The sequence below is a fragment of the Neofelis nebulosa genome, chromosome 4, assembly GCF_028018385.1.
Source record: "Neofelis nebulosa isolate mNeoNeb1 chromosome 4, mNeoNeb1.pri, whole genome shotgun sequence".
NCBI classification, from domain to species: domain Eukaryota; kingdom Metazoa; phylum Chordata; class Mammalia; order Carnivora; family Felidae; genus Neofelis; species Neofelis nebulosa.
In genome coordinates this window covers 148,339,516-148,356,618 of record NC_080785.1, presented here as the reverse complement: position 1 = coordinate 148,356,618, position 17,103 = coordinate 148,339,516, and the positions used below count along the sequence as shown (strand labels likewise).

Below are 17,103 nucleotides of genomic sequence, written 5' to 3'. Positions count from 1 at the left end.
TACTGCGGGGAGCCGGGCCGGGCGAGCGGGAACAGAGATGGCTGGAACCATGGGACTGCCACATGGTCACACACACACACATTCACACACACACGTACACTCACTTATGCCATTTCCCTCTCTTGCCTGCCCTGGAGAGTGCAGGCGGCATCACCACAGCACCTTCGTAGCCCCCTGTAAAGCCTGTGTGCTTAAAGCACAGGCTTTAAGCCTGTGGCTAAGGCACAGGGCAGAGCCAAGGCCCAGCTTCTTCTGCTGCTTGGCCCATGGCATCCAGCCAGCCCTTCCAGCACAAAGGCTCCCACAATGCTCATGCCCTTAGACAGCAAGCTCCGTACCTGGGAGATGATCCTGAGGGAAACCCCGGCTGCAAACAGGTCTGGGCAGCAGAGGACAGGGACTGGCAGAGGCCTGAGTGGTCATTTTACCAGATCAGCATGAAGACCAAACCTCAGAAATGGGTTTACTCATTTACTCAGAGTTTATTGACTTGGGGACCACAATCAGGAGGGCCTGTGGGGGAAATGCAGCTCCTTAATGGCCCCTACGACCAGACTTGGCAGTCCTTTCAGTGGCTACATCATTAGAATTGCCTGAAGCAGTTACTCAGCATGCGGCTCCCTGGGCACCACATCTAACCTTCTGAATCAAGAGTCTCTGAGGTGGGGCCTGCGCTTCTAAGAAGATTCTCAGGCAACTCTGTTTGGGGGTTCTAAGAGCTCTGCAGAGAAAAACATCGAGAAGACTATTAGGACTTGGGTTCTGGAGCTGAACAGACCTGGGGTCAATGCTTTGCTGGGTGCCCTCTAGGGCTGAATATGCTACAGCCGGTTAGGCATTGAAATTTCAGCATCTGGTGGGAAGATGTCGTGATATGTGGGTAACAGGGTGAAAGCAAGATGTATAACAGCAGGTTGAGTGTGATTCTACTTCTGTCAAAGATAAAAAAAAAACCCACAAAACGGGGTGCCTGGGTAGCTCAGTAGGTTGAACATCTGACTTCGGCTCAGGTCATGCTCTCTCAGAGCCCGTTTCGGATCCTCTGTTCCCCCTCTGCCCCTCCCCTGCTTGCACTCTTTCTCTCAAAAAAAAAAAAAAAAAAGCTAAAAGCATGTGTGTGCATGCTGCCCCTGTATGTGCGTGTTTGTAAGTTTGTGTGGACGAGGAGAGCCGGCAGAGATAGGCAGGTGGACTCTCAGATTTCTCTTTTGTTGGAATTTAGTGCCAGTGAACACGGATGACTTTTCTAGTCCAAAAAAAGCAAAACAAAATTCTGTCTTGAAAAAATGTTGTTGAGGTCAGGAGATGCCTTTTTATGAAGACACTTTTTCTCCTGATTTTCCATGATTATGTAAAGCTGCCCTGTGTTTCATAAGCCAGGCTGCGGCCCTGGCTGTTTTGGGGTTGGGAGCACACCCCCAGGCGGTGGGTGCTCGTCCTCCCGTCCTTGCTTTGCTATCCACGTGAAGCTTGGGGCAGAGCTGCCCTGATGTGCTCCTGCACATCCACTGAGTAGGCACTGATGAGGCGTGAACAGTCCCAAGCAGCTGCATTCCTGAGTGACAGTGCTGGGCATTGCTTTGGCAGCTCTAGGCCCATGTGTATGCTCCTGCGGCACGCCTGGGCTGGGCACTGGCATTGGGCTTGCATCGGAGCCAGCATCTGAGTCCGGGGCCTCCAGACACTTTCCTGGACTCCTATCCAGGGCTGCGGCCTGCAGGGAACTGGAATAATTCCTATGTGAGTGTGTGTCTAGCCTCATGGCCACCGAGGTTGAGTAGAGGGCCCACCGCGGGCATTCTCTATAGGCTTGTATATTGATTACGTTTTCATAAACCCATCTTTCCTCTCAATGCCCCAAATTTCATTCTGGAGGCATGTTTGGGAAAATGCCTTTTTTGATAATGTTGCCCCCAGGAAGGTGAGATCACATAAGCTTCAACTCGTGAAAACTCTGTTTTTTGGTTTTTTTTAGTTGACTTTTGTTTTTGCTTTTGTTTTTATTTTTAAAAACAGGTTTTTGGGTGCCTGGGTGACTCAGTCGGTTAAGAGTCTGACTTCCACTCAGGTCATGATCTTGCGGTTCATGAGTTCAAGCCCCACGTCAGGCTCTGTGCTGACAGCTCAAAGCCTGGAGCCTGCTTCAGATTCTGTGTCTCCCTCTCTCTCTGCCCCTCCCCTGCTCATGCTCTGTCTGTCTCTCTCTCTCTCAAAAATAAATAAACACTAAACATTTTTTTAAATAAATAAAAATAAAAGTAAAACATGCTTTGGGCAAAAACCTAGAAGGTATAGGGGCGTATGGTTGGCTCAGTTGGTACAGTATGTTACTCTCAGTCTTAAAGTTGTGAGTTCAAGCCCCATCTTGGGCATGGAGTCTACTTAAAATAAATACATAAAATAATTGATTAATTAGTTTAAAAAAACACCTAGAAGGTACAGAAAAATTTTAAAGTAAAATAAAATCATGCATAATTCCATCCAAAGAAGGTTAAAAGTCGTTTGTTCATTTGACGAATATTGATTCATTAGGATTGTTATAAAGAAAATGAAGCAGGGTCAAAGGTCAAGGTCTTGGAGAAGGGCTGGAGAGGGGGAGCAGGACACATCTGGACCCCAGGTATCAGGTGCGGCTGAAAACTAGAGTCATTGCTCAATATGTGCTTGCTATTACGGGTTCTTTTTAAAAATTATTATTTTTAACATATTGTCAGGATCGTATACAATTTGCCATTTTTCTCCTACATTTTCTCATCAGCATTCTAAAATTTTTCCGAGACTTCATTTTTACTAGCTGTGTATCGTCCTGTCATAGAGTGATGTCCTCATTTACTAGCCGCCCCTTAGTGATGGATATTTGGAGTGTGTCCATTTTTCGCCATTCTATATTACCCTGCAGTGAACATTTTGGTGCCTATAACCTTTGTCCTCCTGGCAGGTTATCTCCAGAACCCAGAGTTCTAAATAGGAAAGTACTGGGTCAGAGGGTGGCAACCCTTCTAGAGCTCTTGATACATATTTGGCAAAGAACTCTCTAGAAAGTGGTTCTGTGACTCAGTCACCTTTGTCTCTCACTGGAGATGTCCCAGCATGCACTCAGGGTAGAAAGTGGAAGAGGGAATCTGAAACCTGCATGGCCTTGGGTGGATCCCTGCCCTTCTGAACGGGACCTCAATTTCTTCATATCTAGGAAATGGGTTCATGTTTGCAACACAGAGGCTGAGTTTCCTCTTTGTGCCAGGCCCAGAGTGCTGGCTCAGAGCCTTGCTGGGCTACTCTCTGCCTGCAGGAAGCCAGTTCAAGTGAGTTTAGCAGGGCTGCAAGGCTGCTGTCTTTTTCACAGGCTTGGGAGCTATTCTTGGCGGTGTTATGCTGGCAGTAAGAGGGGTTGGACCCCAGTGGCCAGCACGCCAAGGGAAGATTAATGAGAAGAGAGAATCCTCTTTGATTGAATAGAATTTTGTACATGGCTTTCTCCTGGACATCTGCAGACCCTGGGGCCCTAGGCACATGGGGAGGAGGCGCGGATGGGAAAGGGAACCTGGAGACAGGAGATGACGCACCAGCTCCTTGACTTCCTGGGACCCAGACACACATGGCTCCTTCCTTTCTCATGTAATGCTTCTTTTTAAAAACTATGGCTTCGCTGAGATATAATTAACACATCACAAAATCCACCCTTTTAAAGTGTACAATTCTGTGATTTTTGGAATTGTGCAATCATAGAATTCTAGAATTGTACAATCGTTACCATGATCCAATTTTAGGACATTTTCATCACCCCAAAAAGAAACTCACACCTATTACTGGTTGCTCCTTATTTACCCCTCCCTGCCAGGCCAGGGCTACCTCAAAGCTACTTTCTGTATCCATGAATTTGCCTATTCTAGACGTGTCAGATAAATGGAATCCTACAATACATGTTTTGGGGGACGGACTCCTTTCACTTCATATGTTCAGGGCTCATCCATGTTGTATGTAGCACGAATCAGTGCATTATTCCTTTTTTTTAAATTGAGGAATCATTTTCCATTGTATGGACAGACCACATTTTGTTCATGCATTTATGGGTTGATGGACATTTGGGTTGCTTCCATTTTTTTGCTGTTATGAATAATGCTGCTTTAAATGGTGATGTAAAACTGTGTGGATAGATATTTTCTTTTTTTAAGTTTACTTATTTATTTTTTGGAGAGAGAGAAAGAGAGAGGGGAGGGGCAGAGAGAGAGGGAGGGAGACAGAGAATCCCAAGCAGGCTCCACGCTGCCAGGGCAGAGCCCAATGCTGGACTTGAACTCACAAACCTGTGAGATCATGACTTGAGCTGAAACCAAGAGTCAGATGCCTAACCTACTGAGCCACCCAGGCACCCTTGGACATAGGTTTTCAATTCTCTTGGGCATACACCTAGGCGCGGATTATACAGCAATTCTGTGCTTACTTGTGTTACACAAGTAAACTTGAAGAACTAATTGGCTTTATTTGACAAGTCACAAATTGGGCAGCATCCCACCTAGCAAGCAGAAAGGAACAGAAAAGGCTTTTACAGGCAGAAGGGGGAAGAGACAGGAAGTCATAAACAAAACAAAGGCTTATTTTAGGCAAGGTCATCCTTCTTGGTGGAAGAGAGTGAAGGGGTCTTTTACACACATCACCTCACTAATGCTTGTCAGGAGTTTCCAGACTGATCTGGTTTAAAATTCCACTCCTGATGGGCTGCCTGGGTGGCTCAGTCGGTTAGGCATCCGACTTCAGCTCAGGTCATGACCTCGCGGTCCGTGAGTTCAAGATCCATGTCCGGGCTCTGTGCTGACAGCTCAGAGCCTGGAGCCTGTTTCAGATTCTGTGTCTCCCTCTCTCTCTGACCCTCCCCTGTTCATGATCTGTCTCTCTCTGTCTCAAAAATAAATAAATGTTAAAAAGTAAATAAATAAATAAAATTCCACTCTTGAGAGATGCTGAATCTGCAATTAAGTTAGGTTTGCTTATGTGGGCGTTAGCACAAATGACTCCTTTTTGGGTCTATTGTGTCTTTTTTATCTTTTTTTTTTTTTAATAAGTGTTTATTAAGTTTTGAGAGAGAGAGCATGAGTGGGGGAGGGACAGAGAGGGGCAGTGCAGAGAATCCAAAGTTGGCTCTGTGCTGACAGCAACGAGCCCAATGTGGGGCTTGAACTCACAAACTCCCATGAGATCATGACCTGAGCTGAAGTTGGATGCTCAACTCACTGAGCCATCCAGGCACCCCTATTGTGTCTTTTTAAGTTTTATTTTATTATTATTTTTTTTAATGTTTATTTATTTTTGACAGAGAGAGAGAGCATGAGCGGGGGGAGAGGCAGAGAGAGAGGGAGACACAGAATCCGAAGCAGGTTCCAGGCACCGAGCTGTCAGCACAGAGCCTGACGTGGGGCTCGAACTCACAGACTGCGAGATCATGACCTGAGCTGAAGTCGGACGCTCAACCAACTGAGACACCCAGGTGCCCCATATTGTGTCTTTTTTTAAACAACTGTTTGAAGAACCACCAAAGGTTTTCCAAAACGGTTACATAATTTTTACAATTTTACCAGCGGTGGATGAAGGTTCCAATTTCCTCATATCCTTGTCAACGTTTGTTATCATAGGTCTTTTTTATTTTATTAAAAAAAATTGTTTTTAATGTTTACTTATTTTTTTAAAAAAAATTTTTTTTAACGTTTTATTTATTTTTGAGACAGAGACAGAGCATGAACGGGGGAGGGGCAGAGAGAGAGGGAGACACAGAATCGGAAGCAGGCTCCAGGCTCTGAGCCATCAGCCCAGAGCCTGATGCGGGGCTCGAACTCACGGACCGCGAGATCGTGACCTGAGCTGAAATCGGCCACTTAACGAGTGAGCCACCCAGGCGCCCCAATGTGTACTTATTTTTGAGAGAGTTCGAGCAGGGGAGGGGCAGAGAGAGGGGGAGACACAGAATCTGAAGCAGGCTGCAGGCTGCAGGCTCCAGGCTCTGAGCTGTCAACACAGAGCCTGAAACAGGGCTCAAACCTATGAACTGTGAGATCATGACCTGAGCGGGAAGTTGGATACCCAACCGACTGAGCCACCCAGGTGCCCCACCCCAGGTCTTTTTTATTTTAACCATCTTGTAGATGCAAAATGGTATCTCATGGTAGTCATTCATTGCTTTAAAAAAACCCACATTATATAAGTAACACATGTTCCTTGTAGAAAATTAGGAAATTTAACAAAAATACTGTGATGGTCCATTTTTAGGTGTCATTTTGGCTAGGCTATAGTCTCCCAGTTGTTCAAACAATAACTAGATATTGCTAGAAAAGTATTTTTAGGTGTGATTGAAGTCTGTGATCAATTGACTTTCAGTAAAGGAGACTGTTCTAGATGTAATCTGGGTCGATCTGATTCATTCAGTTGAAAGGCTAAAGAAAAAAAGTGGGGCACCTGGCTGGCTTAGTTGGTAGAGCATGAGACTCTTGATTTCGGGTTTGTGAGTTCAAGCACCATGCTGGGTGTAGAGATTACTCAAAAACAAAATCTTAAGGGGAACCTGGGTACTCAATTGGTTGAGCATCCAACTCTTGATTTCAGCTCAGGTCATGACCTAACGGTTTCGTGAGTTCGAGCTCCCCATCGGGCTCTGCACTGACAGAGCAGAGCCTGCTTAGGATTCTCTCTCCCTCTCTCTCTGCCCCTCCCCCATGTGCCCTGTCTTTGTCTCTCTCAAAATAATAAATAAACCTTAAAAAAAGAAAAAAAGAGAAAATCTTATTTAAAAAAAGTTACTGTACTTGAAGCAGCAGTGCCTAAAAGCCCAGCTGCCCTTCCTTAGGCCTGCCCTGCATGTCCACGATTTGCCTGGCCAGTGCCCACGATGGATAAGTCAATCCCTTTCAACAAAGCTCTTAATATAGACCTCCTTTGAGTTCTGTTTCTCTGAACCTCGACTGATACACACACAGAAGGATCCCTTAATCCCCCAAAATCACACCATCCAGAGATCATCATGGTCAACATTTTGTGTATTTCCTTCCAGTCTCCCCCCCCCCCCAACCCCCTTTTTCTACCCAGGTTGCAGGGCATCTGGCAGTCTCAGTCAGTAGAACATTTGACCATTGATTTTGGGGTCATGACGTCAGGCCCCATGTTGGGCACAGAAATTACTGAATAAAAACAATTTCTTTTTTAATTAAATAAGAGGGTGTCTGGGTGGCTCAGTCAGTTAAGCATCCGACTCTTGATCTCAGCTCAGGTCTTGATCTCAGTATTATGAGTTCAAGCCCCGCATTAGGATCTGCACTAGGTGTGGAGCCTGCTTGGAAAAAATAAAAATAAAAAAATTAAAATTAAAATGAAGAGGCACTTGGGTGGCTCAGTTGGTTGAGCATCCAACTTCAGCTCGGGTCGTGATCTCATGGTTCATGAGTTTGAGCCCTGCGTCAGGCTCAATCCTGACAGCTCAGAGCCTGGAACCTGCTTCAGATTCTGTGTCTCCCTCTTTCTCTGCCTCTCCCCCACTCATGCTGTCTCTCAAAAATAATAAACATTAAAACATTTTTTAAAAATTAAAATTTAAATTTAAAAAGGTCTCAAACCCTTTACACGTGTTGCTTTTGCTTTTGTCACTGTGCATCTTAAGTCTTTCCCCACAGAGTCTGCATGCTTTTCTCCCCCAGGATTGTCGCCGGCTCAGAGGAAGTCAGCTGTTGTCCCCTTGGGGTGGATGCTTGCATTGCTCCTGGGTTCACACTATAACAGGAATACTTGTGCTCTCGCTCTAGCCAGCACTGTGCTTCTGGAAGAAGGCTTTTATTTCTGGCTGCTCCTGCAGACCAGGGCTAACCCGGGGGGTTGACCCTTGGAGTCGCCCCGGAAGGCCTGGGGCTGTAGAGACCTGGCACTGATGGAAGGCGAGCACCAGTATGGAGCCCAGCCAAGCGCCACCAGGACCGCGTTCCTTGTGCACAAAGGAAAGGTGCCTCGTCATTGTAGTGTGAACAGTGCAGCCTGGGCGCCTCCCTGGGTGGGGAGCAGGGAGCTGCCTCAACAGTCTCCGTCAGCTCCTTCCCAGGGGCGCCGTGCCAGGCCCGGCTAGGGCAGCACTGTTGACACTCAGGGCACGTTTAGGGCAGCTGGGCCCTGCCTTGTGTGGTCTGCAGGACTGAGTGGGGAGAACCTCAGTTTCGTCCTTCTCTCCGCTAGCTCCTGAGTAAGCCAGGCTGGTGGAGGTGGCTAGACTGTTCCCGTGGATATTGAAGATGAATGTGTTTGTTTAAGTGTGGAGAGATTAAGTGGATTTTGTCCCGGGTAGGGGGGGTTGTTGAGGAATAGCTGAAGTGAATGGTTACTTAGGGCAGGACTAAAGCTCTCCGGAGAAAGGCACGGAGAGGGATTGTTTCCTGTTTTGAGCCACAGCTCCTCCTGGGAAACGTGAAGCCGTTAGCGGGGCCTCCCTCAGAGGGCGGAGTGGGAGGATTAGTGAGGAGATAAAGTCCCAAGCCCTCCAAACACAGGGCCTTCTACTATCTCTCCCCACAATTAGCAACGGCACCCAGGCACCCAGTCTGCTGTCCTGTTCTGGTGACTTAGGTGAGGCCTCCGGAGAGCATCTGCTCTGTGCTCCTGTGCAAAACAGAAGCACAGCTGCAGCCAGTCACCCAGTCAGGACAGAGAAGAGCTGCTGCCATCACTGGCCTGTGATTCATTCATCATTCATTCCATGTCTGACTCCGTGTCTACTCATTCATTCCACGTACCGAGGCCTGTGTGCCGGTGCTGTGCTAGATGCTCGGGGAAGGAAGGTGATCCTGTCTCTGTACTTGGCTCTGAGGATGCCACAGGTTAGCAGGGGCCATGTGTGCATCTGTCTTGTGATCTGGACAAAGAACTGCCTGCTGAGGCTGCAGATCAAGGAAGGCTCCAAGGAAGAGGTGACCATGGACAGCATGTTTTGAAAGAATAGTATTCCCTGCAAAAAAAAAAAAAAAAAAAAATCGTACCTGTGCCAAGCTGGTATGGGTGAGGGCAATTGAGACAATTGTTAACAAACAAAGTTCAACTAAGTAAATTTGGAGATCTAATTGGCTTTATTCAAGGAGTCAGGAATCAGACAGCGTCCTATCTAGCAAGTAGAAAGGAGCTCAGAAGAGCTGTACAAAGTGGAAGGCTTTTGCAGGCAGAAGGGGGCAGGGACAAGGAAGTCCCAAACAAAAGAAAGGATTATTTCAGGAAAGGTACTTTCCTTTGCGGGAACCGGAAGGCCAGGGGTCTATCATGAAGGTGACCTCACCAGTGCTGGTCAGGAAGTTCCAGGCTGCTTTAAAATTCCACTCCCAGAAAAGGCTGAGTTGAGCAATCAGGTTAGGTACTAAGTTTTGGTTTGCTGATGTGAAGCTTAGTACAAATTACTCCATTTGGGGCCATTTTTTTTTTTTAATAACTCCCCCATTTTGATCAGAATCTCAGCCTGAGGGAGATGCGATCCACACTTACGGCATCAGAGCCAGCTACTCTTAGCTACTGCTCTGCCAATTCTTACAGCTTTTCCTGACCCTCTGGGAGACATTCGCAGGTCAGGCAGGATTTGTTTGTTTTTGCTGAATCTTTGTAGTATTCATAGGCCACAATTCAGGCTCACAATTTTTTAGTCGGTTATTTTGTTTAGTCCTTTCTTGACATTCCAGTTTTAGGGAGGTCATTGCCTTGGTGGTTAGCAGCTGTAAACCTGCATTTAAAGCTTTGGCAAGAATACAATGCGCCAGGGAGATAACTATGACTATTATAAATAGATAAGTCCCAACGTCTAGAGTGTACTTAGGAGCCGAGACTCAAAGCAATCGAAGTAACGTAAGTCAACCCCCCTTGAAGGGTCACTTTTTTTGTTTTTAATGCTTATTTCTTTATTTTGTGAGGGTGGGAGAGAGAGAGGGAGCATGTGCGTGTACACACACACACACACACACACACACAGGAGCACACGCACGTGGGGGAGGGGGCAGGGAGAGGGGGAGGCAGAGAATCCCAAGCAGGCTCCGTGCTGCCAGAGCCCAATGTGGGGCTGAGATCATGACCTGAGCTGAAATCAAGGGTAGGATGCTTGACCAACGGAGCCACCCAGGCTCCTTCCAGGAGTCACCTTTTTAAACTGAGCGGTTTGCTAAGTGATCCTATGTAATTGAGTTTCAACTTCCCCAAAAGTGTTAATCCACGTGCCACAGGTGGTGTCAGCCCCAGCGTGGACACCTCCTTGCTCAACTAAAAGACAATCAAGGGCTATCATGTAATCAAGAACAACTTTGGCCAGTCTAAGCATTTCTGTTGGCCAGCAGATTCTGCAGTATTTTCAAGAATGAAGGAGAGGTTCCTGGGGCTCCTGGGTGGCTCAGTCGGTTGGGTGCCTGACTTTGGCTCAGGTCATGATCTCATGGGAATAAACAAACAAACAAACAAAAAAGGAGATGTTCCTGATTTACATTTGAGATGTTCCTCATTTACATTTACTCCTAAGTAGGGAAGCAGGGCCCCTGCCAAAGGAAGCGAAAGCTGAATCATGAATGCCTCCTGGTAATTCCATTTGACTTTCTGGGTCAGGACTGGAAAGGTAACTGCCATGGAGATGTGTGTAATTTTAAGGGTTGGTAGACAACACAGGCAGTTTTGGTTACCCTTCCTTGTGTCTTTTTTTTTTTTTTTTTAATATTTATTTATTTTTGAGAGAGAGAGAGAGAGAGAGAGAGACAGAGCACGAGCGGGGGAGGGGTAGAGAGAGCGGGAGATCCAGAATTCAAAGCAGACTCCAGGCTCTGAGCTGTCAGCACAGACCCTGACATGAGGCTCAAACCCACCAGCCATGAAATCATGATCTGAGCAGAAGTCCGACGCTCAACCTACTGAGCCACCCAGGAGCTCCCCTTGTGTCCTTATTTTGCGTAGAGCTTGGACACAATGCTCCCCAAGTTTAGGGCTGTTAACCAGACATAGGGAAACAGACCAGGGGGTCTCTAGCATCATGGACAGATCAGAGTTTTTGATGACAAATCCAGCAGTCTGAAAGGTTACCTGCCCTTAGCAACAACCTGGAAAGATACAGGTCTGTATAGGACCAGGTGTCTGGTGGGGCCTCCTTCAGCTGTAAGAAGTGTACCCAGGTGAGGGGCACCTGGCTGGCTCAGTTGGTGGTGTGCAACTCTTGATCTCGAGGTTGTGAGTTCCAGCCCCATGTTGTGTGTAGAGATTACTTAAAAAAAAAAAAAAAAAAAAAAACCTTAAAAAAAAAATGGAAGTGTACCAAGACTCAAGTCCCTGAAGTTTGGCAGCCATCTGGGTGGTGAGGAGGACCTGATGTAATTCCTTCTAAGGAGATCTAAGGGCAGTCTTTGTTTTTAGTGATTCCAAATTGGAAGGATGGGAGAAAATTGGAAATATTAGGTTGCTGAGTTGGAGCCAGATAGAGGAAACTAGAAGAATTCAGGACTCCGTCCAATTACAGGCATGTCCTAACAACTGTAATCATGCTCTTCAGTTCTCGTGTTATTAACTCTTGTTCTCCTTGGATCCAGGTTGTCTATCCCTTCTGGAAATTCTTACCAGTTCAGTTTTATGATCTTCAAGTTACCAGGAACCTGTACCCTAGAGCATGCTTCATGAGTCTCCCAGAAGATGGGGCACTTTTACAGGCACAAGCATCAGAGTAAAATACCAGCTCTTTGCAAATGACAAAGACTTAGAAATGTCCATTGTTAAAGATCTGATGAGAATTCATTATCATGGAGTTGAAGAGGAAATTTGGTCATTTCTGTGAAACACAATATTTTTAAATAACTGAAATTATGATGATAACATTAATGCCAGTACATATCAGACTTTAGGAATTGCATACAATTTTTGGAACACTGACAACATACACCTACACAAATATGACATTTGACCAGTTAGGAAACCTGGGTAGAAAAAAAGTATTATATTTAGCGCTGATAACTCTAGAAACTTGCCTGTTTCAGGGGTGCCTGGGTGGCTCACTGGGTTGAGTGTCCGACTTTGGCTCAGGTCATGATCTCACTGTTTGTAAGTAAGTTTGAGGCCCGTGTCAGGCTCTGAGCTAATAGCTCAGAGCCTGGAGCCTGCTTAGGATTTTGTGTCTTCTTCTCTCTCTACCCCTCCCCTGCTTTTGCTGTCTCTCTCAAAAATAAATACACATTAAAGAATAATTTTAAAAAAATAGACATGCTTGTTTTAATTAAACCAATGAACTTAAACTAGCTTTAATACCAAATAGTTTCCCAGATCATGTGAACCAGAAATTCATTTGGATTAAGTTTCTTATATTTCTCAGAGTTTAACTTATTTCAGCACTTAATTTTCTTTAAGCCAATTAAACTAGAGCTCGTTTACAAATTAATTTTGTCAATACCACCTGGAGGTGTAAAATTCCACACATCTCCCACACATTTATGTGGGACACACATGAACGTGCATGGAGAAGACTACGTGGGACATTTACATCTCAAAGGCACAAGGACTAGGCTTTTGAGATAAATAGGGGAGGTTTGGGATTGGTAAAAAGGATTGGTGGTGGACTCTGAGCTGTTTCTGGGGCCACACCTCTGGTCTTGTAACCCTGACTAGATTGGAAACACAAGAGCTGCTGTTTTTATCTCCTCAATGAATTGTGTTACTGTCTAAATGGTATCAAAGGACTGACACACCCACCCACCTGTGTTGGGATGTCTTTATTCCCCCCGGGGGTACATTTAGCTTAGGGGAAAAGATCTAACTAAAAAAGTTCTTATTGGACTCTGAATATCAGCCCCCAACCTGGATAATCTCTGACCACAGAGCTACTTACACATTTCTTCACATATCTTGTCAGTGTTTAGCTGGGACAAACTGTCATAGGGAGAAACTTAGCATGTCTGACTCCATGTTGCTTCCATTTCCCTTGCTGCTGTGACACAGAGCTTGGAAACTTCTGCTTAGCCCTGAACATAGGCATGTTAGTCATCAAAGAAATTTTGTTTATAGCTGAGATTTGCAAAAAAGTGTTTTCCCTGAAATCAGCCTCATTCAAGGAGATAAGGGAGTACAGAAATGACTATGCAATGTTTAATATCTACAGGAGTGACATGATCAGATTCCTAAACACAAAGATCAAATGAACAGGCGCAAAGAAATTACAGGACTTTCCTTGGATGTCTACAGATGCCAGTCACCTTTGACTCCAGCACCTTCCTTCTCCCTCCTTTTGCTAACTTAAAAAGAAGCTCAAAATTCATGCCCAGAGGAAATGGTTCTTTGGGACAGTAGTCTGCCATCTCCTGGTTTTGCTGGCTTTCCTTCCCTACCCCAACTGGCTTGTTGTTCATCGAGCGTAACCAGGTTGGACTCAGTTACAAAATGTCAAGTATTTCTGGCAGTATTAAACAACCCCATGGACCTGAGAGGCATCCTTAAAGAGGGTGCAGAAGATATCATCTTCATAAGATCTAGAGTCACCCCCAAAGATCAATAACCAGTGGCCTAGATTTGGAAATGAAGGGACAACATGACCATGGCCCTTAGATTGGCCTTTGACTGAGGAGTGAAAGATGCCTGAGAGGCTCACCTGTAGTGGTTGGTGGTATTATTTCAAAAGATAAATAAACGTTTAATAGTCTCTGGAGTGGAAAGACCATTTGGATGGAGGATTACCAGACTGAGCACTGAGAGGAGGATAGAGGGAAGCAGTAGGAGTTATGTCACCTTGAACCAGCAGCTCCAAACTGTGGGCTAGGGGCTGTGCATGGATGGAGAACTGTGCGTGACGTGAACAGTTCCTATGCGGATCTTTGGACAGAACTAAGGGTTGAGGGTCTTCCATCAGAAACCTGGGAGTTTGGTCTGAAAGGCTAGGGGCTTGGCTCCAGGTGGAACTGTCTGCCAGCTCAAGCTGACCAGCCCTGTATTGGAAAGCCAGTTAGATCAGGTCCTCAATGCAAAGAGGGCAGAGCTCAGCACCAAGAAGAACTTACCCATGGCCCTCGGAAATGGCAAGAAAGAGGATCAAAATGGGGTTCCCATGGGTACCACACCTGTGTTTCTGATCCCCAAATGCTGGTGGAAGTTCACGCCAGAATCCACTGGTGCCACCAACTCTAAAAAACAAAATTCGATGGAGTGCATTTGAGATCTAATGGATTATGACTGGGGCAGCATCTCCTGTAGCATGGAGAAGGAGCAAGGAGGAGCTTACAAAGTAGAAGGCTTTTGTAGGCAGAAGTGGGCAGGGACAAGGAAGTCACAAACAAAACAAAGGATTATTTCAGGCAAGGTTACCTTCCTCTGGGGGAAGGGCCAAAGTCTATCATAATTACTTTACTAGTGTTGATTAGGAAATTCTAGACTGATTGGTTTGAAATTCCACTCCAGGCAAAACCCATCAGTCCTGAAACCAATATTACGCTGTATGCTAACTAACTAGAATTTATTTATTTATTTATTTATTAATATAATTTATTGTCAAATTGGCTTCCATACAACACCCAGTGCTCATCCCAACAAGTGCCCTCCTCAATGCCCATCACCCATTTCCCCTTCTATCCCAGCTTCCACCAACCCTCAGTTTGTTCTCAGTATTTAAGAATCTCTTATGGTTTGCTTCCCTCTCTGTAACTATTTTTCTTTTCCCCTACCCTTCCCCCATGGCCTTCTGTTAAGTTTCTCAAGATCCACATATGAGTGAAAACATATCTGTCTTCCTCTGACTGACTTACTTTACTTAGCGTAATACCCTCCAGTTCCATCCACATTGCTGAAAATGACCTGATTTTATTCTTTCTCATTGCCACGTAGTATTCCATTGAATACATAAACCACATCTTCTTTATCCATTCATCAGTTGATGAATGGACATTCAGTCTCTTTCCATAATTTGGCTATTACTAACTAGAATTTAAACAAAAATTTGAAACAACAACAACAACAACAACAACAACAACAACAAAATATAATTCCACTCCCAGGGAGTGGTTGAATCTGCAAGTAGGTTAGGAATTAATTTGCTGACTTGAGGCTTAGCACAAGTAGCTCCATTTTGTGCCTTTTTTTTTTTTTTAAACAGTAAACCCATGGGGCACCTGGGTGGCTCAGTCGGTTAAGCGGGGCCGACTTCGGCTCAGGTCATGATCTCGCGGTCCGTGAGTTCGAGCCCCGCATCGGGCTCTGTGCTGACAGCTCAGAGCCTGGAGCCTGTTTCAGATTCTGTGTGTCCCTCTCTCTGACCCTCCCCCGTTCATGCTCTGTCTCTCTCTGTCTCAAAAATAAATAAACGTTAAAAAAAAATTAAAAAACAAAACAAAACAGTAAACCCATTTCAAATTCTAAAACACTGAATTGGAAAGCAGCAATGGCTGTGGAGGGGCAAAGCAGGCTGGGTCTACACCTGCCTCCTGCCCTGGGCCTCAGTTACCCTGCTTAGGCAGTGTCTCGACAGGATGCCTCTGGGCCTGCCCTGTCCCCTTCAGGCCTAGGGCTGAGGAAGACCTATGATAGCCACATGTGTGGAGGTGACTGGGAGTAATCACAACAGGTGAGGCAGTCCTTTAACGGATAAGTGGTCCCTGTCAGGGGGAGCAACACCACTGCCATTTCAAAATGCTCTTTGCAATTGTCTAGGAACCTCCATGGCTTTCTCCACAAACCACAAACCCAGAGGGAGGTGGCATGCCCAGCTGGGTTCAACTCTGGCCTCTGCTGCCCTCTATCTGGGTGAACTTGGGCTGATGCTCTTTGGCAAATGACTCAATCACCAGTTCCCTCATCAGACAAATGAAGTAATGACCTGTGTCTCCCAGGTGGTCCTGAGGGTGAAATTCACTCGATTCCACCAATTGTAACACGCATCCCTACCGTGGGCCGTGGTGTGGGTGCAGAGGGGCTCCAGCAGTCCGGTTTGCAGGGAGTCACGGTGTAACGGGAGCGGCACATGCATGCGTGGGTGTGGGTGCCTCTGCTCGAGCATGCACACCTGGTGTCAAGCACGGTGTCTGGGGCTGAAGGGCCGATGCCCCCACCCGCGAGGGGCGGATGAGGACTAACAAGTAGTGTCTGGTGTGTCGCCTCCTCCTGCCTTTCCCACGGCCTTCCTCTGCCCTCTCCCTGAGACACAGCCTGGGGAGGTGGTGGTTGGTCGAGAGAGCAGCAGCCATGGCACCGGCCCATCATTTCAGGACCCCAGGGCCCTCCAGGAGTCCTAATTAATGACCTCGCTCTCTCCAAGGTCTGAAGAACCGAAAGGGCTCCTCAGTTTCCTTTCTGGGAGAGGCACAGCGAGTCTGGGCGCGGAGAGCAGAGAGCCAGGCTGCGGTGACGGAGGGGTGGAGGAGGCTGGCTCCCAGGTGTGCGGGGCCCTGGCCAGGCCCTTTGTGGTTGTGGGAGAGGGGCCATCATTTTTTTTTTTTTTTAATTTTTAAAAAATGTTGATCGTTTGATTTGATTTTTTAAATATTTATTTATTTTTGGGAGAACACAAGCAGGGGAGGGGCAGAGAGAGGGAGACAGAAAATCTGAAGTGGGCTCCATGCTGACAGGCTGACAGCAGTGAGTCCGATGTGGGACTCGAACCCATGAACCGTGAGATCGTGACCTGAACCGAATTCGGATACTCAACCGACTGAGCCATCCAGGTGCCCCAATGCTCATTTACTTTTGAGAGAGAGAGAGAGAGAGAGAGAGAGCAAGCGAGACTGCATGAGTGCTGGAGGGGCAGAGAGAGGAGGAGACACAGAATCTGAGGCAGGCTTCAGGCTCTGAGCTGTCAGCACAGAACCTGATGTGGGGCTCAAACTCATGAACTGCAAGATCATGACCTGAGCCAAAGTTGGAGGCTTAACCCATTGAGCTACCGAGGTGCCCAGAGAGCAGCCATCTTTTGAGTGGGCTGGGGACAAGTGTCAGAGTGAAGCAGGGCTTCTCTACAAATTTGGGGAATGTGTGTCGTTGTGCTCAAACATTTACATACTTAATATGGAGCATTTCATTATAATACTTAAAAATTTCTCCTTTAAATTAAAAAAAATTTTAAATGTTTATTATTTTTAAAAAAAAAATTTTTTTTTTCAACGTTTTTTA

General features: G+C 46.2%; 1 long non-coding RNA gene across 1 annotated transcript; it reads right to left on the bottom strand.

Annotated features, from left to right (window-relative positions):
- Window positions 1-482: 482 nt before the first annotated feature.
- LOC131510040 (uncharacterized) lies at window positions 483-14,511 on the bottom strand. Its single transcript, XR_009260874.1, has 3 exons — window positions 14,067-14,511; window positions 8,757-8,968; window positions 483-721 (listed from the first exon to the last, which is right to left on the bottom strand). It is a non-coding gene; the product is annotated as an uncharacterized LOC131510040 (long non-coding RNA).
- Between the last annotated feature and the right edge of the window lie 2,592 nt (window positions 14,512-17,103).